The sequence below is a fragment of the Chanodichthys erythropterus genome, chromosome 14, assembly GCF_024489055.1.
Source record: "Chanodichthys erythropterus isolate Z2021 chromosome 14, ASM2448905v1, whole genome shotgun sequence".
Taxonomy (NCBI): Eukaryota; Metazoa; Chordata; class Actinopteri; order Cypriniformes; family Xenocyprididae; genus Chanodichthys; species Chanodichthys erythropterus.
In genome coordinates, this window is record NC_090234.1 from 28,395,436 (window position 1) to 28,421,711 (window position 26,276).

The 26,276-nt window shown below is 34.8% G+C and overlaps 1 pseudogene; it reads right to left on the reverse strand.

The window, feature by feature from the left end:
- Positions 1 to 9,539: 9,539 nt before the first annotated feature.
- Positions 9,540 to 12,930, reverse strand: LOC137036241 (toll-like receptor 13; annotated as a pseudogene).
- Positions 12,931 to 26,276: the final 13,346 nt, after the last annotated feature.

The following is a 26,276-nucleotide window of genomic DNA, read 5'->3' on the forward strand; positions in this document are numbered from 1 at the left end:
CATAGGCTGTAGTACTTTAGTTTTTACTACAGTAAACTGCGTGTATTGTAATATATAGTTTAAAGAAAACTTAGCACAGTATTGGGTAACGTAATTTGTTTATATTACTATAGTTGTTATATTACCACAGCAATAGCCTATATAATTACCACAACAAATTAATTCAAGTATGGTTCAAAACACTATAGTATTTACTATAAATTACTACGGTATTTTTTCACCTCAAATAGTTTCTTAAGGCTAGATCGCCTTCTTGTGCTACTAGTCTTGTTTAATGATTGATGCTCTTCAATATGAATATAACGCAGAAGAACACAACCGGTTGCACGCGATCAACAGCCTATTTTATTTAATCTCTCGCATGCCAAATTTCACGTGCATAGTGTAAACCTTCGTCATAAAAGCTATAGTATTATATATTTAATATATAATATTATATATATAATATTATAATGATATAACCACTGCACTAACAGACAAGCAGAGAGAATACATAGGCTAGACAGTGCTTGTGATATAATTAACTTTAATTTTAAGTGTAGCCTAATTGTTTCTTATAGGCTATCAACCACACAGAAACACATGACTGTCTCAGCGTATATTGTATGAGTATAAGCTTTATATGCATTCATAAGACTACTTACTGACCTTGTGTAAACTTAAAAAAAAAAAATGTGTTAACCTGAAATGATGACTCTGAAGACTTTAAACTTTATAATCATTTTATTGACCACAGACACTGTAGCCACAACCTCGCAAAACTAAAACAAATCAAGTGACTAACAGATACATCAAATAGAATAGCGAATGTTAGCTAATAATAGTTATCGCTAGAAGTGAGTGGAAGATTGCTTGGAGCTTTTTACAACGAGCTAGCAAGCATACTCACACAAAAGAAACGTTAAACAACTTAAATAATACACTTACATTCATATACAATATATCTCTTATTGTTTTTCCGGAAATATCCCACTCGATTTGAGCAAATCAGGTAAAGAGGTTGAAAAACACCTATTCCCGTGTGACAACACCCCAAAGTTGGGAACCGCCCCTTTCTGTTCCGCAGAGACCTCCTTCTCGGCCGCGAGCCCTCCGCATGACGAAAATTACGTCATGCGGACGGTACACGAACGCGGGCGGCCGAAGTATACCCGGGGCTTTAGCTTCAGTGGGTGTGCAGGGCTTAGACCTCGTATATAGCAAAAATATATGGAACTGCAAAATATAATGTGATATATTACATAATATTGCATACCTCGAATGGCTATTCGAGGCTTAATCGCAAACGATTGTTTAACCAAAAAAATAAAATAAAATAAAAAATAAGTCCTCTATTGTGTGGTGTCACTACGATTATTTAACTGCTCCCCAAACAAGACTGAACGTCCCAGATCTCAAATGAGCGGACTGCCGCTGACGTGATAACCGCGATAGCCAATGAGAGCAAACAAGCGTCACCTACCGGATGTTGCGTGCTTGGCAGCCACAAACATTCCACGAAAGTGTAGAATTGAGAAAGAAGACGACACAGATATATACTTTTATTTTTCTATTTTGCTTGTCATTGTAAAGCACAACGTGTTACTGAAGCCTGCTGACAACATAATTTGTCCTCCATTTGTTTTTCTTCCAAGTCACGTTTGATCTCTCGATCAACAGGTGTGTGGTATTGCGGTCCGGTTTAATAATCTAGTGTTCGTCCAGAGGATTATAATGCTAACTGTCATGTGGTCTCCCACAGTTTTAAAATGTTTTAAGATTTGAAAATAGTCTAGTCAGTGTGTCCCAGGCCTTTAATTGTACTTTGGCAGACTGTGTTTGTTGTGGAAAGAGAAGCTGATGGTGTTGTCTACATGATGAAGAAGATACAATCATTGTATAGTTGGCTGGTGTCATCTAGGATTCTTTAAAATTATTGATGCAAAAACTTGGGAAAATGAGATCCAAGCTGATGATAAAGTTGATGAAAAATTATTTATTCATTAAAATTTAAATTTAGCCTCACACGCAAACTTTAAATCGATAATGAAAATACTTAATAAAACCAAAAGGTAAAATAACCATCATAAAAGGAGTAGTCAATAGTTAATAATTAATTTAGAGTATTGTAAAATCCAGAGTATTGCATCTAATAGATGAAGGTCAAAAAGAATTAAAACATTTGCAGATAAGAAAGAACACTGTTAGACATTTCAAGGGGTTTTTAAAGTAACTTACTGGCAACACTGAAGCAACACAATTATTCCAAAATATCATTTTATTTTTTATTGAAAACATTGCATATATGTCACAAAATAAACAGTCTGCCAATGCTGGAAAGGATGTGTTAAAAATGAAATTATTTACACATTAATGGGAGAGTTTAGGGACAACATTTTTGTGTGTTAATTTTAACTCATTAAGCGGTTATTGTTTGTAACAAAATAAATGTGTCAAAAAGCTTAGCACAAAGATGTGTAAATGTGTTAAATTAACACATTATGTGTTGTCCTTCACTACATGCATTATGTTAAAAAACATACAACGATGTAAAGTCAATGGTTGTTTAGCTTATTGTCAAAAAAAAATATTGTAATTAAATATCAAAAATTGCATTCATGAAACTGCAAAATATAAATACATTTTTAAGCAGTCAAAAATGAAATGTCTAACACAGTGAAATGATTTTGAAAGTGGGGTTACCTAATGAGATTGAGAAAAGAACTGTTTTTTCCTATTTCCAAAATTTGATTAATGTACACTGGTGGCCAAAAGTATTTAAGTGTCTTAATGTTTTTGAAAGAAGACTGTTCAAGAAACATTTCTTCTTATCAATGTTCTCCTCTAAATTGAAAAAAAAAAAAAAAAAAAGACAACACACTGTTTTTGTCCACCTTTGGAAATAAATGAACTTCTCCAAAGATTGGTTCCAGTTCAGAACTTGACTGACAACATCAGAATGTTTCCTGGTCTGTCCACGAAAACAAATGTAAGTAGTGTAAGTAATGTAAAAAAACTGAGTAGTCCTTCAAAGGAGATCCAGGCTCTAACACTATATAAAAACATGAGAGAGAGAGAGAGAAAGGAGAGAATTCCATATTCTCCATATTTTTAAATCTTTTTTTTTTTTACTATAACTTAAAGGGTTAGTTCACCCAAAAATGAAAATTCTGTCATTTATTACTTACCCTCATGCCGTTCCACACGTGTAAGAACTTCGTTCATCTTTGGAACGCAAATAAAGATATTTTTGTTGAATAGCATAGGGAACAATGACATTTCCTCTCTCAAGATCCATTAATGTACTAAAAACATATTTAGATCAGTTCATGTGAGTACAGTGGTTCAATATTAATATTATAAAGCCACGAGAATATTTTTGGTGCACCAAAAAAACAAAATAATGATTTATTTAGTGATGGCCGATTTCAAAACACTGCTTCATGAAGCTTTGGAGCGTTATGAATCTTTTGTGTCGAATCAGCGGTTCGGAGCGCCAAAGTCACGTGATTTCAGCCGGTTGAAATCGACCATCACTATATACGTCGTTATTTTGGGTTTTTTTGACGCACCAAAAATATTCTTGTTGTTTTATAATATTAATATCGAGCCACTGTACTCACATGAACTGATTTAAATATGTTTTTTAGTACATTAATGGATCTTGAGAGAGGAAATGTCATTGCTCCTTATGAAAGCCTCACTGAGCCATCGGATTTCAACTAAAATATCTTAATTTGTGTTCTGAAGATGAATGAAAGTCTTACGGGTGTGGAACGACATGTGGATGAGTAATAAATTACATTATTTTCATTTTTGGGTAAACTAACCCTTTAAGAATATTTATGTATACATTTAAGTAACATCTTTTTGTCAATAGCATATTCAAAAATTTTAGCTGAACTGTAAATTAAATTATGCCAGATTAAATTATTACTTGCATATCCTAAATTCTGTCCAAAAATGCTGAGATCCGTAGAGAGAAAGATTATAATCGACGATTTAGCCAATTTCAGCCTGTCTGGAGGGAAGGGGGAGCTGTGTGAGATAAATACACAGTAAGACGCATGCAAGAAATCATTATGTGATGATTTTTCTCCTCCCTACAGTAGTTAACCTACCTGAGCGCTAATATTAGGACCTTCCTGGTCAGTTGGGACTGCAATGGTAGAGTCTTCGGCCTAATAAAAGATCAAAATAATTCAAAAGTATAAACTAAAGTTGTTTATAATGCTAAATTTGGTATGAATGATTTAGTGAGAATTGTAGTGCTTACCTGGATAAATGTAATCTGGTGAGACTGAACATAGAAAATGGTCCATCTTCTGATTGGTTCATTTGCTATGTAATAAATAAAATGTTTGAAATGATGTAAGTCACTTATTTGATAAAAAAGTTAGCAAATTTATAATGCTACCTAGTCTGCACCAGTGAATCCACTGCTTGCTTCACATATTGCTAATTCAACAATGCTAGTGACTGATGCATTAGCTGTGCTTCAGCTATACACTACTGACAATGACAATGAACTTTATGGCCCGCAAAATGTCGCTGTGGCGCGCTTTTAAACCAGTATTACAATAAAATAGGCAGAAAACATTGCTTTTGTTAAGTCATTTAAGTAACAATATGATTTCGAGTAACGTTACAGCTTACCTCAGAAATCTTGCTAGCAGTCACCGGCGCTTTGTTGCAGTTGAGACCTTTAAAACACGCATACATAAATAGTAAATATTAAATTCCATAATCTAACAAAATCATTGTCAAATGAAACGTTAACGCAGTTTACCGTGGTAAAGATTTTTTTTTTTACCTTGTTTGCTGGTCTCTCTCTCTCTCGGGGATAAGTCTTCACGGGGTGCATCAGTACACCGGCCGCAGACTGTGGCGCTGCCGCGCTGGTTCCGTCTCTACCCCGGACGCGAACGACGCGATTCAACAAAAGACAGAACCCATTACAATCACTGTTGTTTGCACTGAATGCTCCGGCGCGACACGACAAATCCCAGACAGTATAACGTTACTGATGCCCCGTTATATGTACGGTACTCTGAGTCCAAGCGCTCGCGCCATTTCTGACACAAGGGACAAACAGGTTTGCATTTTGTAAAGGTCCGGTAGCTTCAGTGTGTCCAATAAAGACAGCCACGGGCTGTTATCGTTGTAGACACGCGGTGTAAGGCAAATAATGTCAAACCGAATGTACAGAAAGAGGAAAATAAAAAAAATGGAGCCAGAGGATCCGTTACAGCAAATACAGTAGTATACTGCAAATTTAAAAAAATACAGTAAATCGCTGTATGTAGTGTGTAACGTCACAGAAAATTCCCATAATGCAAAGGGAATCACAGTTATTTACTGTAAAGGGAATTAGCAGTATAATACTGGGTGATATATGGTAAATAACTGTAGAAATTACAGAAATGTCTAACAGTGAAGAAGCAGAAGCCCAGGAGAGCAAAGGAGAGAAAAAGCTAAATTATCAGTAACTCATACCATAAGCATACAGGGAAATTCCCAACCCACTCAAACTGATGTTTTTGTTAAAATGAAAAAGGTTAATTAATTTCACCCATTACGTCGTCCACTGGTCCAGTGTCAAAAATAGTTGTCTTAAGCTTTAGGGAATTTTGCAAATCTTACACTATCAAATGTCATAAGAAATTAATAACAGACATGTTTTGCACAATCATGTCAGCGTGACCTGTCACACTGGAACACTTTAAAGAACAATTAAATAACAAGCATACATACTCTTAAATATAAAAGAATAATGACCATAAGGGTGTAAATACTTGAAAATATGATGAGAATTAATATATAAAGTAGGAGTACATGAATATATGAAAGCAAAAGTAAAATTGATAAATCATAAGCCATAAATGATTAAAATAAATATTAATAAAATGCATGAATATTAATATTGACCATTTTGGACACACCAATTATATAATTTTTAATTATGATGTGACTTCAAACTAAACATTTTCAACAGAACATCTTAATTCTCAATAAGAACTTCTGACAGAAATCGGGTCAATCTGGTAATTAATGTCTTCGTTTATCTTCAGTTGATTTCATCTAAAGCTGTGGCTGAAGTCAGTTGTAATGTATTCAGTCATTAGTTCCATTAATGGTAAACGTTTGGCACCCTGTAGTGCCATGGATTTTTTCAGTTTTTTTCCCTTTTTTATTTTTGCTGTTTATTCCAACCAAAATTCAACATCTGCCTAACGTTGGACCTTTGTATCAAACAAATGTTGAGTTAAAACGTCAACCTGATTTTCATTTTTAACCAAAATCCAATGTAATCCAATCCAACTTTTGTTTACAGCTAAATTTGTGAATTTTGTGATCATGTTTTGATTTACAGTTGATCTAGGAGCTTTATACAGCTTTTTACAGCAGATGCCATTAAAAACAATGCATTCTGGGCAATATTTTGCATGGTAAGCAATTGCTGTTAATTTACAAGCCCATTTTCCATGCTGTTCTATTGTATTTATGTATTATGGTTTTGTACTGTAGTATGTAATGCATTGTGGGCTGGTCCATTTGAAGCAATAGCACTGAACAGGTGTTTCACAGTGAATATAGGAGTTTGAGTACAAGTAAGTCTTCGCCTATGCATGGTCGAGGCACTCATAATAGCAGAAATGATAGAAAGGTGGCCCAGTTTTGCACAACACAACTAAAATTAAAAAAAAAAGCAAATATAAACACAACAACACTGCAGAATCAAGCCATAACAACAGAAATGCTTTTACTTTTTTTCTGTTCAAGATTTGAAATTAGTCCATTGTCACCAGTATAAACCATGCATGTTTAGCTGTAAAGTACCCTCTGAGTCGACCACAAAGTGGTCTGATTGTGCACAGTATATATACTGGCCCATTGGAACTTCAAGCTGGTTTATGAATATGTTGGTACCCCAGTTGAAAAAAAAGACATTTCTATAATGTACTTAAAGTTTTTTTTTTTTTTTTTTTTTTTTTTTTTAACACTTATTTTGTACTTTATATACTAAAAAATATTCTTTAGTACTTTTTAAGATGATCTGAAAAAAAAATCTAAGTGTACTATTTTGAGACACCATGAAATATAAACTAAATGTGCCTTTTATTATCTTTGTATTTAAAAATGTATTTAGATACCACTTATAGTACATCTGAACCCATAGTGTGCTACAAGTGGTAACTAAATACATTTTTTAAAACACACACTAATATCAGCTCAAAAACTGTGGTGAGAGCTTCATGGAATGAGTTTCCATGACCTTGTGACTTATTTACATTGTTATTTCTTTCAAGTTGTGTACATTTTGCGACTTTTATTTAGAAAATAAAAAGATTCTACTTACAAAGTCAATGAAATGCCAAAACTCTCTGTGACTTTATGTGGTCTTCTGCTTTGTGGCCGAGTTGCTGCTGCTTGTAAACATTTCCACTTTCCAATAAATCCACTTACAGTTGACCTTAAAATATGTAGCAGGGATGGAATTTCAGGGATGAATAACTGACTTATTGCAAAGGTGTCATCCTATCACAGGACCATGTTTGAATTCATTGAGCACTTAAGAACAACCCTTTTTTCACAAATGTTTGTAAATGCAGACTGCATGGCTAGGTGCTTGATTCAATACACCTGTGGCAATGGGTCTGATTACCTGAAGTCAATGATCAATTAATTAACACTTTTGTCCATAGTGTAAATTATTTATTCATCTGCATTATTACATTTTTTTTTTTTTAATTCATGTGCCCTCGTAATCTTTAATCAGATTAAATTCCCCTTCTTTTTGCAGCAACATCTCTTCCGGATTTGTTTACTGATGCTAGGGCAGGACAACCTGTTGCTCAAATGATATCCAAGCAATAGCAAACCACAACCATTCAACAATCCCATCATTTCAAGGGGCCGTATTCACAAAACATTTTATCTACCACTAAGAGTTCTCCTTAGTGATGTTACGTTCTGTGCCGAGGCTTCGGAGCGTGTCGAGAAATCCCGGAAGCTTTCAGTGAAGCGCGTATAGCTTTAGATCAATGACGTCATTGATGACGTTCGAATCCTCGCTTCTGCCTGACTGGTTCGAATGGTTCGACTGGATGCGGTTTGAATCTTGGCGCGACATTTTGACAGATATAAACCCATGGGATCCCCTCAGAATGTGTGGTTTTAGAATAATAATATAGCCCCTCCTGAAATGCCTGTTATGACCAAAGAATTTATTACACACATTTAATAGCCCCAATCATTTAAAAACCAATACGTTTATGACACAATTATGTTGTACAATCATTATATACAACCAGAAAATACACAGTACATTCAAATAAATATATAAGTCTTTGTGGAAGTTGATTTTTTATTCACCGTTATTTCTAAGCCATAATTGCCGCAAAATAAAGTGTATCACAGATCACACCAGGGCTGCGTTTAGCCCCGACAAAACGTTTTTTATACGGAAACGGTGGCGCGTTGAACACGATGGCTGTGTCCGAAAACTGGAAAATGCTGCCTTCCGAGGACACATTTCAAGGTAGTAAGGCAACAAGGCACTTCCGAATCCAATGTTAGCTTCACTTCCTCTCTCATGAGATACCTTCCTCAGATCGATTTTTGAAGGAAGCATAGATGTATCCTTAGCTGCCTTTGATATCCCACAATCCTGTGCTTTCCATTCTGTGACAGTTGAGCTAGAAAAATAAAGATGGCGTCCGAAAGTTGCGTTTGCTGCTCAGTTTTTGTACAAATGTACGATTTTGATCAACATATTTCAATTTTGATATCATTTATATCGAGAAATTACTACTGTAGTAATTAAATATTTGTTTAGTTCTCATCAAATCTCACGCTATATTGCTGTAGATCATTAACTTGTTACACTGCCTCAGAAGTCTGTCCGAAATCAATTTCGTGAGGTACCTTCATGCACAATAAACCACGCGGTATTAAAGAGACAGCTCGCACAATGGGTATTAGCCTAATGTAACAGAGACAAAATTATACAGAACAAGTTCCTTTTAAGCCCATTCCACCGAGGAAAGTATTCCAGAAAACATCTTAATACATGAACTGAAACAAATTTGTACAAACATATGGGTCAAAATATCTCCTAACTGCATCATACATCTGATCAGCACATTCAGAAATATTCTGAGGTTGAGATTTTTAGCAGAAAAGGATATTTATTGCAGTAGTTACTCCAAACATCAGGTAATGTGCGTTTTAAAGTGTGCTAATTTTTTAAAGATGAAATGGTTAACTCCTGCTACAGCCATATTTTGTCATGTTTGCACAGTGAATCAAACTTGTTACACCAGGTTTAAGCATATAAAAAAGTATACAACATGGACTTTACATGTAGGCTAAATATATTTAAAGTTAACTTCTCATCCATTTGCCAGATGAGGTAAAAAAACAAAAACAAACAACAACAACAACAACAACAACAACAACAACCATTTTTCCATTAGTTGTCATATTGATTGAACTTTCAGTGGAATTTTGCTCACTTTGACTAAAAAAACTGCAACTTTACAATGTACAAAAACAGTCTAGTTGGCTTTATTAGAGCTGAGTTTACACCATAACCTGTCCCAGAATGCCTCATGCATCTCTGGGTCCTGTGGCCAGTCTAGATAGGTTCTAGTTTTTACCAGCCGAGCCAGTCTATGATGGGAGGATAGCAAGTGAGACGGAATCATTTCTAGGAAGACCAGGATAAGAATGTCCCTGTGTTCTACCTGGAGCCTGTAGGTGGCCAGCTGCATCTCCAAAGAACACCAGTTGCTACTGAGGTAGTTGCGACTGACGAGACAAAGAGTCTGGCGACTTGCGTAGATGCTGTCTGTGATGTTTTCCACAATATCTTCTCCCAACTGAAAGTCCCGACTGTGCAGACGCAAAAACGGAGGGCCGCGTCTCTCTAAGTTAGGAAGAAGTTCCTCCATGACCCAGTGTTCATCTTTAGAGCTGTAAGACACGAAAACATCATAGCGGTACTGATGTTTACCGTTCCCACGCAAAGCATCTCTGAACCATCCACTGGTGATGTGATAGAAAGGCGCGACGTATGCCTGCAAACTTATATGACAGTACCACAATAATAAAAATACACAAAAGTGCTGAGGTGGAGGCAAAGAACACAAATTCAATTTCAAATGAGCAGTTTTCCTTAGCATAACCAATAAAGTTAAGGTGGTCAATTCTGTAAGGCCTGATTTTCCTGCTAAACAAAAACTGAGATAAAGCGTCCTGCAATAATGTAATAAAACTTTAATCTGGAAAGAAGATCTCAAAGAAGTAGCAATGGACAACACCTTGCCCCCACTCCAAAAGGACAACGCCTCCCCCCACCACACCCACACCCACACCCACACCCACACACACACACACTCTCCTTCCCCCTGCCTCAAGTCATTGAAAGTTATTCAAAACATATAATGTAACTTTTGTATCTATTGTTTTTCCCTTTTCATGTTTGGTATCATTTAATTTGTCTCAGTGCGATTGGTAAAACGGTCTCAATTTCATAGCAGTCACTAGAATTATGAAGAAGATGGAAAATTAAGGAAAATTCTGTCCTCTTTTTGGGTGGTGTCTCTTCTCCTCTCCCCCAAAACAGGTGTTGGTGTAATAAACATTTACGATCCTTTTGTTCTGGTTCTGGTATAAAAGGTAAAGAGCAAAGCAGTCAGGGGGGATCATCTGTAGGAGAGGCCCCCCAGAGATGGGTGAATGTCTGAGGACATTCACCCATCCCTGTGTATATGCATTTCTTTGAGTAATCGATGTTATGCATTTATCATTTCTGAATTGGCTTCTAATTGTCTAATTGTAATGTAATTGGCATGATATATTTTTACTTGACAAATAAAATGTTATATTTGGTTGATTCTGTATTATTCTTAATCCATTATTTCTAGTAGATCAAAGCGAAGGTATTACCTCAAATCTGTGTTCAGGATTGTTCATACGAAAGGTTTAATAGATGGAGCATAGGGCACGTCAATTAAGTCCATTTCGATTTCTGACAATCACTGCCTTAAATAAGTTGCAGTTTTCGTAAATATATCAAAACTATGCTTTTTGTTACGAGTAAGCAGAGCGCGACCGACTTAAAGGTAGATATTTACCCTGCATCCAATGTTTAAGGTCAGACTGACGAGTTTGTGTCCGGGAAGAGTGCTCAAATCGGCCGAAGTAACTCTTCTAAAGCGATACTGGGACTGCAGTGAACAAAATAATTTAAGATATAAGGTAATCAGAATAATCGAATATCTAAATTAATACATAACAAATGATTAATTTCTAATTGGAGACACAACCCTTAGAATAAGAATCATTTGAAATTGGAGTCAGATTAAACGAGTGAAATTAAGTGAACTTCACAGAGACGCTGAAAAGGCATACACGCTTAAACCTTCCCCGTCCTGTGGGAAACCGTCATTGGACCTATTAGGCGGGCCTTACAATTCCATTGTCACTCAAACACTGCAGTTCTTTCATGGTGGGGTTGAACATGTGAACCTGCACCTTCCTGTTGTTCTTCACCCATGAGAGCAGCCACGCATTATCACAATTGCAGTACAGACTTAAGCCCTGAAGATTGAGGTATTTCAAACTAGTGAGATGTTCCACCAAGTTTTGAAGAACATTGACGTTGTCTTTTAGAATGAGCACTAGACCTCTCAGTGCCTTTAAATCTTTGGTCAGACTTCCATCCAGAAAGAAGAATCTGCAGTTCGCCAGGATCAGCGTCTGGAGTTTGGTCAGATTGTGAAACATTACGGCCAAGTTTGGCTGCTTAGTCAATTCAATGTTTGCCAGTTAAGGTTTTTAAATCAACAAGCTGATTGATTACAGACAAGTCTCCAATATCGCCTGAGAACATTGAGTTAAATTCCAGACTGACGACCGATTGGACATATTTCCCAATGAATTCATTTCCACAGCTCATATATGCTGCATCTATCTGAAGTGTGACTACTGATGTCAAAAGTGAACTGTTGCAGTCCTCAATAGTAACATATTGACCTTTGATGTGCAAGTTTAGGGCCTGATCCAGTGTAGTATTACTCCCGATCACAAGCTGCATTGGTCTCAGGCCTGAACTAATTAAAATATTACTAAAATTATATGGAATTATGCCAAATATATCAGATAAATGCAGCTTGATTGGTGACATGTCAGGTGGGAAGTTCAGATCTCCCAGCAGAAGTGTGATAAGGTTAATAAGATGTCCAAATGAATTAGATTCGATATGAATAATAGGATTTTCTTGGAGATCTAGGACCATTAGTCCATATAAACCACTGAATGTGTGTTGATAAATGTAAGATAACGTGTTGCTACAGAGATAAAGCTCTTTCAAATTGTTCAGTCCAATGAAAGCAAAATCTATGTTAGAAATGTTATTTAAGGATAAATCTAGAGTTTCAAGATCTGTGAAACACATAAATTGGTATGAAACTATCATCTATCTTATTTGAGCTTAGAAACATAAAGGAAAGCTGTTTGACTATCTGTGGATCTGAAACAAAGAGATTGAAAGTCTTTTGGTCTGAGCTCATGATAATCTATCATAACCCAAGTGAGGTTCCTGAAAATCTGAAAGAACAAATATACATCTAAGAGGTTTACAGGTAATGATAATTTTCTGAAATTAAATGTCTTAACTTGTTCACAGCCATCTGAGATATTAGTAGGAGTCAGTGGCAAGTTAACAGTCTCATAAAAAACTTGAAAAGACTCAATCGAATATAACTTTGCTGCTGTACACAAGTCATCAATGTTAAGTACATCCACTATGACACCCAACTTATTGATTTTATGTACTCCAATTAATGAAAGATCTTTGAGGAAGTCTTTAGGATGAAAGATAAATTCAAACAGATTTCCCAAAACTTTCAAAGCTCCCTCATCTACATGCTCTAATTTCCCCATATCCAATATTACCTTTTCAATGTTTAACACAGTAGATATGCAACCATGAGAAGTGTTGAAAACTGAGCAGTTTGGGTACTGAAGTCTATTTAATGTGTGTTCATTTAGATAAAACCCCTTCAGTGATTTTACATTTGCCAGTCGACACAGAACCTCAGATATATCCTTCAAACACACTTGATTTAAGTGTAATATTTGCAAGTGAGGAATTGTTTCAAAAACATTTGGTGCCAATAATGATAATCTATAGTATGAAAGATGCAATGTGTTAAGTGAGAGAAGGCGACTGAAATCAAGAGCTACCTCACAAAGGTCTTCAATTTAGTTAAACTTAATGAAGTTACATTTGTCAAACCATTAAAAGCTTCCGGAGGGATCTCTGAAAAACATCCATGAATTTCAAGGTAATCCAGAGAAACAAAACGTGCGAATGAGTCTGGAGCCAAGGCACCGTGGCAGTCTCGGTCCATTTGAATGCAGAGGTTCTGTAAGTTTGATGGAAGTTCACGCAGGTCTTCTTTAATGTCAGTGACATGATCGCAGGAGGCAGTGTTTGTTTTTTCAGTACAGGTTTTAGCAACAGGAAACTCTGCATCACTGTAGAAAAGACATTTACCAGCAGACCAAGAAGAAACATGATATCTTCAGAGATAGTATTAGAAATGAAAACAGAAGCACCATCTTCAATTCCTCAATGATCTTTACAGCTTATGATTCTGCTCGTCTAGGCGTCGTCTCTCTCTTTCACTGGAGATAATTAACATGTCAGACCATTTGAATAAGATATAAACTTCCCTTTTCTGTGGCTGAATTCTATGAAGGTGTGACTCTTAGTCAGTTGCCTTATTTCTTTGTGGTTTTAACACATGAGATCTTAAAAGCATAGTTTCATCATTTAACCTCATGTTGAAAGTAACTTTGCAATTACATGTCAGCTTATTCTACTAACAGTCTACAATCTACTAATACTCTAATGAGAGTTAGTCGACATGTAGTTGAAAAGTTATTTATAGTTAGTAGCAGGCCCGGATTAACACAGTATAGTGCCCTAAGGTGACCACATTTGAAGCATTTGAAGGTGACCACTTTACAAGCATCTAAGCAACTAGAAGAGAAAACCGTTTCACAAATTTCACATCGACAACAGCGTCACATATTTGCTGAGAAATAATAAGTCTTACCTAAGCAGAAAATCTTTTTTCTAAAATCTGTGCATGCAAAATCGTTAATTAATTCTGCCTCACGTGCTATGGAATTATCGTAAATACAAGCTTCCTAGGTACAAATGGGTACAAATTTGCACATGAATAGATACATATGTGTAATCATTTGCGTTTCCCGAAAGCATCGTTGGTGAACCATGGTCGTAAGTCCCATTGATCTCTATTGGTAACGACCGAACTTGCGACCATAGTTCGCTTCGGAAAACGCACCCCTGGTTAGTAGAATGTCTAAAGTGGACCACTGAAATAAAGTATAACCAGATAGTCATATATTTTTTGAACAAGAACAACATGAAGATGAGTAAATGATAAAAGTACTTTCCCTTTAAGTTTCTGAAAAGAATGTTCTGAAAGATCATTTAGTCAGTCTGAACTTATTGGGGCGGTTTCCCGGACAGGGTTTAAATTAAGACAGGATAGGCCTTAATCTAGAAAAAAATCTGTGTGCTCAACTGCTATTTTGAGACACCATGAAATATGAACTAAAATGTGCTTTTAATATACTATCTCTGTATTTAAAAATGTATTTAGATACCACTTATAGTACATCTGAACCCAGAGTGTGCTACAAGTAGTAACTAAATACTTTTTTTTAAAACACACTAATATGTCAAAAACTGTGGTGAGAGCTTCATGGAATGAGTTTCCATGACCTTGTGACTTATTTACATTGTTATTTCTTTCAAGTTGTGTACATTATGGGACTTTTATTTAGAAAATAAAAAGATTCTACTTACAAAGTGAATGGAATGCCAAAACTCTCTGTGACTTTACGTGGTCTTCTGCTTTGTGGCTGAGTTGCTGCTGCTCGAAAACACTTCCACTTTCCAATAATTCTAATAATTCCACTTACAATATTAAAGACCTTAAAATATCTAGCAGGGATGAAATTTCAGGGATGAATAACTGATTTATTGCAAAGGTGACATCCTATCACAGGACCATGTTTGAATTCATTGAGAACTTCAGAACAACCGTTTTTTCACAAATGTTTGTAAATGCAGACTGCATGCTTGATTCAATACACCTGTGGCAATGGGTATGATTACCTGAAGTCAATTATTAATTAACACTTTTGTCCATAGTGTAAATTATTTATTCATCTGCATTATTACATCAATTTACTCATAACTTGATAACACTTTGCATGGTTAAAACATGGTTACATGGTAATGTTCAAATGTATTGGCTTAGTAATTGTACAAAGTAACAATGCTGATGATTTCATGGATGCAGTGTGTTTCTAGCCATTTTCTATCAGAATTTAATGAGGGTTTCTTTTGGTTTCCACTACATATTTTGAGCTGCAAATGTATTAACCAAAGCAATACAATTCCCTATAACAATTAGAATTTATAAGGTTTTATAGCAGAGAATGAAGTGTTTATCAGTTCTGCATGGCTTTCAGGGTTATGGACGGAGCACATCTCCATTCCCCGGAATAAAGCAGATTTTAAGATAAAGGTCGAGGTGGTATTTTGGTCTTTAGGACGTACCTGTTAATGTTCCAGCAACGTACGTTACCATGAAAACGTCGCCACAACGAATATGGGAATCACAAAGTTACGTCGCTGGAATGTTATTCGGGACGTCGTTGCAACTAATATGAGCCGATCCAGTTACGTTTTTACAATGTGCCAGTTTGGTCGTTGAGACAAACAAAACAGAAGTAGCGCATCTAGCAGCTGCGCTCAGCCGTTTTGAATGATTCAGTGTTTTGAACGAATCGGTTGAGTGAAGATTCAATCGCCCATTCATAAACAACTGCTTCATTCTTGATTCAGAGTGAATCGTTTGAATAAATGACTGAATGGCTCACTCATTAAGACGGTCACTTGCCGCCATCTACTGGCGGTTTAATTTCATGTTTAAAAGTATAAATTTCCCACCAGCATTTCTTATTTGTTTAATCAAAAATATTTAAAGAATCTCATAACATTATTGAACGCAGTTGTACTTTTCCAGTGTAAATTATTTAATTTGGTAACAGCCCTATAGCCTAGTGTCTTACTATTTTAATTTAGCAAATGTAAGAATATGAAATAAAAGATAAAAGATTTGAATATTTTTTTTTTTTTCCAGTCAAGCTACTTTTTTATTTTACTTTGACAAGTAAATGATTTAGTTGTCCAAAGGACAAGCACAAAATGTCGTAGGCTACTTAATGTCGAGCACTGTATTTCGTATAATATTCTGTCCTTTAATGGTAGCATCACTCTTATATTTGATACTGACACAAAGGAGAAGGCACAGGCCTACAGAAATATTTTATTGTCATCAGATGTAGCTCTGCACACTACCAGCATCTATAGAATGGTTTTGATCAGCATTTTATTTTTCATAGCAGAGGGCTCTCTCAACTTGTTATATTTTACAGTTTGTCAAATTCGCCACGACGAATATGGGAATCACAAAGTTACGTCCCTACAACGTTATTTGGTACGTCGCTACAACGAATGTGGTCCGGTCCAGTTACGTCGTCACAATGTAGGCTAACTGTGTTAGCTGGGTAGTGGTTGCGTGTCAGCAGCAGATGTCACCAGACCGTTGTGTATGGGAGAAATATCGTCCTCAAGAAGATGATTTTTGGAATATAATACAATCAAAGTGACGCCGACTGTGTTAAGCATTTACCATATCTGAGAGAAATGTAACAGCGCGTTGATCTGACAGGAAGATTACAAACGGCGAAAGCCACACGACGATTCTCTGCTGTTATTGCTTCACGATGTGAGTACAGGAATCTTTTACTTCAGTGCCCCTTGTTGGATGACATTATTTTTATTATTTGCCATATGTGTCGTCTCCTGCTTCTTGAATCTCGCGCCGCCCCCATTTCCTGTTTTAAAGTAGTTCCACGAGTTCACATATCCATATAATTAAATGGTAACGTTAGTAAAGTTATGCGTATTTGGCGTGCTGTCCAGGGAGAGGGCTCCGAGCTTGGAATTTTGGCCCGAACCCAGAGTAGTCTACTCCCCCTGGTGTGGTAAAAGTAGATAGAAATATAAGTCAGACGATGGGATGGAGGAGGGATACTGATAAACTCTCAGCTGAATAGAAGTCAGTCTGCTGAATTTATACCTTTTGACATTGGTTGAACTTGAGTTGATTAACAGAATGCACTCCACCTGTGCTAATTAGGTTAATTATCTGAACTTGCTCCTCCCGAATTTTGTTAATAAAACATAATTTAAAGGGCATCACAATTGGCAACACTAAAATAAAAATTAGTCAATTAGCGGACGCTACAGCCTTATGGTGCGTTCAAGTCCTCCTGGGAAGTTCATTTACGAGGTGGGAAGTCGTGTGTACGCCTGTGCGTTCAAGTCACTTTCGTCGGAGTATGATGGCGCTGTGCCTTCTCTAAATTAATTACACAAAATAACAACACTTCTGCTTCTGGGTCATTCTACAGAAACGTCCACTTTTCTGTCCCTAGACTTTACAGAAATATTATACTTGAAAAACACTTTAGGATTACATTTTTTTATATATATTTTAATATGACACAATATGTTATTTAAACAATTAAACCTTCTTGAGCCATCAATGTGCCAATATTTGTTTTTTAATTAATTCTAAAAATTTCAAGCACCACAGAAATGCTCGTCCCCACAGTCATGTACAGAGGGAAAGTACTTTATTTTGAGCTCACAAACAGGTTTTTCTACCATTTTAATTTCAATAATGTATGCATAACTATCAAATATATAATGTAAATAACATAAATAAAACCAAATGCCAAATAAATATTATAAAATATATAATGAATGTAGTTGTCCCCTGGTGTTGTGTCACTGGTGTTACCTTTAAAGGTGCCCTTGACTCAAAAATTGAATTTACCCTGGCATAGTTAAATAACAAGAGTTCAGTACATGGAAAAGACATACAGTGAGTCTCAAACTCCATTGTTTCCTCCTTCTTATATAAATCTCATTTGTTTAAACGACCTCCGAAGAACAGGCGAATCTCAACATAACACCGACTGTTACGTAACAGTCGGGGTGTACGCCCCAATATTTGCATAATGCCAGCCCTCGTTCCCAACAATTATCAAAGGCATTACACAAGGGCAGCCAGTTAACGTCTGGATCTGCACACAGCCGAATCATCAGACTAGGTAAGCAAGCAAGAACAACACCGAAAAATGGCAGATGGAGCAATAATAACTGACATGATCCATGATATCATGATATTTTTTAGTGATATTTGTAAATTGTCTTTCTAAATGTTTCGTTAGCATGTTGATAATGTACTGTTAAATGCGGTTAAAGTTACCATCGTTTCTTACTGTATTCACGGAGACAAGACTGTCGTTATTTTCATTTTTTAAACACTTGTAGTCTAGTCTGTATAATGTATAAACACAACTTCATTCTTTATAAATCTCTCCAACAGTGTAGGATTAGCCGTTAGCCACGGAGCCCAGCCTCAGATTCACTCAGAATTAAACTTTTAACATCAAAATAAATACTTTACTCACATAATTCGAAGCATGCATACAGCATGCATGACGAACATCTTGTAAAGATCCATTTGAGGGTTATATTAGCTGTGTGAATTTTGTAAATGCGCTGTAATATAGTTGACAGCTCGTGTGGCAGGAAGCTCGCGTCTTAAAGGGGCGGCGTCGAGTGAAATCAGTGCATAGTTAATGGTGCCCCAAAATAGGCAGTTAAAAAAATTAATTAAAAAAAATCTATGGGGTATTTTGAGCTGAAACTTCACAGACACATTCAGGAGACACCTTAGACTTATATTCCATCTTGTAAAAAAACGTTTGTGGGCACCTTTAACAAAAATCTCTTATTTTGAAAGAAAAAGTCACACTGATGGCATCACTTGACTTCCTTCTTCCTGTTTCCTGAAGATCAATGAAGAAAGGCAAATGAAAAGTCCACTATCTCTTTTCAATTATCAGAAATTTTAATTAGAAAATCATAATTTCATACGAAGCTCTTGAATACAGAATACAAATGGATTAAACTACTTGATTTAGTGAATATATCATGATTGACAATATGTGGGTTGACACCTTGCAGCAGCCATTTTGTAAAATGCATTTTTCATGAAAATTGTTACTGGTGTTACCGTCACTGGTGTTACCTTTTTATGAAATTGTCACTGGTGTTACCCATTTATAGATAAACTTTATTTAAAGCTATTCATTTAGTTCTTTTGCATAAAATAGCACTAAGATTACATGATTATAACTTTTCTTTCTCATTGTTAATTCTCCTTTGGGCAGATATGGCTAAATTAAGGGTATTTGGCTAAATTCAGTGCAGCGACTTTACAGACAGCATATTTTACAGACAGTTTTAAAATGTTGTTTATGATCTTTTTCTGACTGTTTTCACTAAGTGTCAAAGATAAGTCTTTTATTGTACACCAAATGTAAAAATTTAGTCCAATCTACTTAATTATAGGTGAAAAATTAAGGATCTTTGGTCCTACGTATACGTCACTGGAGATTCATTTTGTCACTGGTGTTACTGTTTTTTGTCTGTCACATTAAATAAAATGTGTCATGATGATAATTTTACATCCATTGAATTCTGCTACACTCAAGAATTAAGATTTAAAGGATTGCATCATTACTTTTCATAACTGGTTTTCCAAAATTTTCATTGTTATAGCAAATACATGGTTGCGAAATTGAATTATTATCATTCAATCACACTTTTAACTAACCTGATTAAAATAAAAAACACATAATCTCCTTATTTTTTGCATTATCATTATTATTCTGTAACTCTGACTGCATGTGCTGAAAAAAAATGAGAAATAATATTTCATAAAATTGTTTAAAAATGCCAGAGAAGTAAGGTAACACCAGTGACAAAAAAGGGGACATGCAGTCTTTAAATAAATGTACAAAAAAATTAAAAAATCATTAAGCTGTCATTTATGTGTATTCATAAAGTCAAAGTGTAATATAATAATGTGGTCTAAGTTTAAATGTTAGAAAAAGAAATACATTTTAAGACATTTTGTCATACCAAAAGTGGACGTTTCTGTAGAATGACCCTTCTAAAAAATGTAGAGCAAAGAATGTGCATTAGTTGTATGTTGCTTTTTTATGTTTTTTAATTAATTTATGAAGCCATTGTAAACTTACATATTACATATTACATATTACATTTTTATATTGTGATGCTATCGTATTTTTACTGGTAATCAGCTTACTTCATTGTAAATAGAAAAGCCTGACAATGTCACTGCTAAATACCTGTAAGTATTGTGGTATTTCACTAGGCCTATGTTTCTCACTTCCACGCCCCCAACTCGTACAGATCGGAGCTTAAAGAAAATTACGAGCTTCCCACTGGTATTTACGACATTGTGGTGGCATTCATGTCGGTTCTGCTCGTAAATACGATCTTTCCGACATGACTTGAACGCACCATTATTCTTTAATGATTTGTCACAAATTCCATTGGGTTTAGGTATTCAGTCTTTTTCTGAAGCAACGTTAATAAATGTGAATTGCTTCCAATTAAAGATTGCTCTCTTACTTCAATTGAGCATACTGCTGTCAAAAATAGGGTAACATCTTGGTATACTAATTACTAAAGATGATAGGTGTTCTGGAAACTTCAAACCTATTGCCTAAACACAAAAGAAATGCAACTGCTGGTTACAAAGAGATCCGTCACTAAAAGGCAGAACACTGCTCTAAGGCAGAGGGTCTGTCTCGTTTGGCCTATATGCAACTCAGTCTCTTTCTGTGGATAAGCCCACGTCTAAATTAATTAACGAGATTTAAATAAAATTCATTTGGAAAAATAAATTATTTGAGAAAATTTGTCATATTAAATTCTTATAATAATGGCGGTCTGAATTTCATTGATTTTGATTCCCTCAACAATACATTTAAAATTAATTGGCTGAATTAGTTAAACCATCATCTATTTGGAATGTTTTTCCTCAACTTGTTTTTCACAACTTGGTGCCATTCACTTTCTCTTAATGTGTAATTATGATATATCTAAACTTGGGCGATATCGCATGCGATTGTTACGCGCATTTCGTCAGTAAAGCCGGTTCCCTGATTACCGCAAAATCAGCATCACTTGCTTTCAAATGGAGCGGCATTTAATAGACAGAGCCGTAGTTTACTGACAAGCTACGCAATATCGCATTCATTATCGAAGGCGATTCATCTGCGATAATGAACGCGATATTGCGTAGCTTGTCAGTGATCTGTAAGCATAACTTTTCGCCACATAGATTTTTTATTTTACAATAAGAACATTTTATTCAAGAATAAGTCTCTGTTTTATGATAGTTGGTTCAGTAATGGTTTATTTTTGGTGGAGCAGTTGTTTAATGAGCAAGGTCTTTTGTTCAGGTACTCAATTTCTTTTCAAATACCAAATACCAATAACCCCAAAAGAATTTGCTACAGTTATGGAAGCTATCCCTTCTAGTTTATGTAGCCTATGCTTTTTAAAAACTCTAATAATTCCTCAATATCTACTGCATCCTTTCCTAGACCTTGTGATACTCCTATTGGTCAAATTTGTTTCTCTGAGCTGAAAGCAAAAAATTATAAAATAAGATCTTTATTTCTTAAGAATTTGATTTCTGTTCCTCCTGTAATCCTTTTGGAATAATTTGTTTGTTAACCTTAATTGGAAAAAAATCTGGTCTCTACAGCAAAAATTCTTTCTCACAAACAAAGTGAAAGAAATTTCCTTTAAACTCATACACGGTTTTTACCTTGTAAAGACGTTTTTACAAAGATTAAAAGCTGATATTAAGATAACATACTCTTTTTGTTCGAATTATGATGAAACTGTGGTACATTTATTCTGGTCATGTCACTACACTCAGAAGTTTTGGAATGATATTGCTGTGTTTGTCAAGTGTAAGATTTTGCCAGGCTTCTCAGTACATATGAGAAATATTATATTTGGATATCATGACTCAGACCCCACAAATGAAAATATCTGTTTTGTCATAGATCAAATTTTTTTCCCAAGCAAATTTCACATTCACAAATGCAAATTCTCCAATTGTAAACCTGTCTTCTCTGTCTTCCTAAAAGAAATGGAAAATTATTTAAATGTAATTTCAGTATCTACTAATTAGAAAGCCATAAGGACTGTTAGGACTTGCTCTGCCTTTGATCTCTTCATGTGATCATGTTTAGATGATGGCCCTTCTTTTTATTATTATTATCATTTATTTATTTTACTATATTTTTCTTATTTAATTTTATATTGTTGTTATTATTATGTTGTTTTTTTTTGTTTGTTTTTTGCTTTGTTTCCTTTATATTTTTGTGGTTGTGATGTATGCCTATTCTTCTGTTCTGTATGTTCTATGCGTTCTATGCAAAAAAAAAAAGATCAGCATCATGGTACCAACAAAGCTGGATTGGAGTGGTTTGGATTTGTCAACTCGAAACTAATCCTATAACCCTGAGTTTGTTCAACTACCATCATGGTACAGGCCTCTGGTGTAACAACAAATATGATTCACTGTGCAAACATGACAAAATATGGCTGTAGTAAGAGAACTCTTTCATCTTTAAAAAATTAGCACACTTTAAACACACATAAACTGATGTTTGGAGTAACTGAAATGTGCTTTTCTGATAAAAATCAACCGCAAACTATTTCTGAATATGTTCAGATATGAACTGCTCTTAGGAGATATTTTGACCCATCTGTTTGTACAAATTAGTTTCAGTTCATCTCGTTTTAGTTTCAGTTCATCTTCGTTTTAAGATGTGTTTTCTGCAACACCTTCCTCAGTGGGGTGGGCTTAAAATAAACTTGTTCTGTACATTTTTTCTTTGTATTTCTCAACTGTAAGCATGTACAGGTTAAACTAATCTGATCACAAATTACTACATACACACAAACACAACTTAGTACATAATTAAAAAAAAAAAAATTAAAAAAATTAAAAAAAATTAATTAAAAAAATTACCATTTATATATAGAAAATTTATATTTAGAAAAAAATAGTACCATTTTAGCTTTATTTCCTATTTCTTTATTTATTTCTATAGAAAATTGAAATTGAGTAGAAACAAATGATGACATAAAATCACATCAAAAAATAACATAGCAGTTTATTTTTATTTATTTTTTATTTCATAGTGATCAAAGGCAAGTTATTATTACGGAAGAGGATTAGGGCCAAGCAATAATAAAAAAATAAAACCTCGAGATTAAAGTTGTTAAATTTCAAGAAAAAACTCGTTAAATTTCGAGAAAAAAGTCGAAATAAAATGTTGAGAATAAACTCATTAAATTACGAGAAAAAACTCGTTAAATTTCAAGAAAAAAATCGAGATAAAATGTTGAGAATGAACTCATAAATTATGAGAAAAAAGTGGTTAAATTATGAAAAATTCTTTATACTATGAGAATAAAGTAATTAAATTACGAGAAAAAAGTCGAGATAAAATAACTCATAAACTCATTAAATGAGAATAAAGTCATTAAATTACGAGAAAAAAGTAAATTATGAGAACAAATTCGTAATTTAACGACTTTTCTCATAATTTAATGAGTTTATTCTCAACATTTTATCTCAATTTTTTTCTCGAAATTTAACGACATTTTTCTCATAATTTAACGAATTTGTTCCCCTAATTTAACAGCTTTATTCTTGTAATTAAATGACTTTATTCTCAACATTTTATCTTGACTTTTTTCTCGAAATCTAACGACATTTTTCTTATAATTTTAACGAATTTGTTCCCGTAATTTAACAGCTTTTTTCTTGTAATTAAATGACTTTATTCTCAACATTTTATCTTGACTTTTTTCTCGAAATTGAACGAGTTTTTTTCTCGTAATTTAACGAGTTTTTTCTCAAAATTAAACTTTAATCTCGAGATGGTTTTATTTTTTTTTATTATTGCTTGGCCCTAATCCTCTTCCGTATATTATGGAGCCCTGGACATGACATGCAGGGAAAAAAAAAATAAAAAATAGTAGGCTAAATCGTGCACACGATTTACTAATTCCTTCCCTCAATTTACTAAATCGCAATGTAGTAAATCGCGGGAACGAATTAGAAAATTGTGTGCACGATTTCATTTTTTTTTTCTTGCATGTCATGTGTGGGGTTCCATACGTTTTTGTGCCTAGGTTTTAAAAATAATAAAACCATTCATTCATGCATTAAACAAACACTATGAACAACTAAAATCTAAACAATTCAAAGATATCATCAATATCAACCTTTATTAGATTTCGGCAAGACAGACTGTAGGTCTATTTTTTTCTTCCTTAGCTCCTTCTGCCCTATTGTTTTTTTTAACACTTTTTTTGCGAATTGTTGTGGTCGGCTGCAGTTCCTCCCATGTTTCAATTACACAGTTTTTAACTGTTCTAGAGCACATCCTAGAAAATGTTCTTCTAGTTCTGATAGTCATCATCACACAAGGGATGAGGAGAACTCCAAAAGGGCAACAACTGCAGTGTGTTTCTTTGCAAATATAACAAAGTTTATACAGCATGCAAAAGTAGCACCACAGGGAATCAAAATGGCAAAGAGACAAAACAAACAAACAAAAGCTAACTTGTAACCATTACAGACAACAGGGTTTCCAATCATATCCCATGGCAATTGCTCCCCCCCCCAAATAATAATTCTCCAAAATAAATCACTTTGCCACTTCAACAGACAAGACCCAATTCAACATTAAAGTCATCTCTCAAATGCCCATTAAGCCACCAATGCTTTCAATAAAAGTAATCATGCATCATCTGTATTCTTAACTATATCTGTTTAATTCTCTGAGGCACCAATCAACACAATTCCCATGAAGACACTTCACCATTCAGTTCTATGCTGTTCATTAATCAACTGGTCATTTAATATGCTATTACACAGCCTTGAAAAACACCAAACAGCTTCTCCTGCTTAGCACATGGTAGCACATGTGTTGACTCCTGGGCTTTGTAGTCCAACTAATTTGTAGTCCTACACCTTCTACCCCATTACACATGGTTGATGTGCTTTTTTTCTTTCGTACTTTGTAATACTGTATTCACAACCACAGATGCTTACAGTAAAAAAAAGCATAATAGTTTGGTTTCAATCTTACTTTTATGTTTATAGAGAATTTTTCAAATCTCTCTGCCAGTTACTTTCAGTCTTGTACAGAAATGTACATCGGAGCTCATGAAGGAGCTTTAGGTTTTGAATTACTGTGTGTATATAATATATCCAAAAACAGAATATCATGGCAAAGGTGTTTGCAACATAAGGCAAATGTTTGCTTTTGAGGTGTGTTCGTTATATTTTGAATGCAGTGCTTCATTTTGCAAGAGATGTGAGGCATTTTGCATTTTGTGTGTTCATTTCTTGGATTTGTGTGTAAAGTTTGGAAAAAAGAGGCAAAGTTTTGAAAATGTGTGTAAGCAGTTGAAAAAAAAACTAAAAAAAAAATGAATAGACACATCTGCTAAGAATGACTCAATACCCACATAGAAGGCAACATTTTTGTAATGAAAGTGCTGCAGATAAATTTTCCTTATATGCCTTTAGAGGGACGTTCCATTACGTTACAAAGAGGACATTTGGGACATTAACTGAACGTTCCCACACAGTCCTCTATTGGTTAATTAATAATGTTCCTGATATGAGTTTAGGGGGATGTTCTATTTTGGTTATTTTATGGTCATGCAAGAATGTTACAAAGAGGACATTTGGGAAGTTATAAGAATGTCCTATAGTAATAGTCCCCTAAACATTCCCATAACATCTTGAATGTTCCCTGAAGGTCAAATAATGTCCCCCAACCCTTAAAAGAACTCCACATCGTGACCATCTCTGAACGTTCTGTTTCAGGTGTTGATGTTTTATCAAAATTTATAAATGTCACCGTTACGGAGGTAAGCGCTAAAGTACTTGTAACAAAACAAATTGTGAGAAAAAAATCTGATCAAATCATGTTTGCTATAAAATAACTGTCTTTTGTTTAGTTCAGTTTTCTTTTTTTTCTTTTTTTTTTGTTCCAAGCAATTTTAAGCTTTTCTTGGTTCATTCCATGTTTTCTATGCAACCTCTCTCATGCTAATTCCGATTAGCACAGTTGGTTTTAAATTATTCTAGTTTATCTTAATTCAGGACTCCATAGTCCAGGTT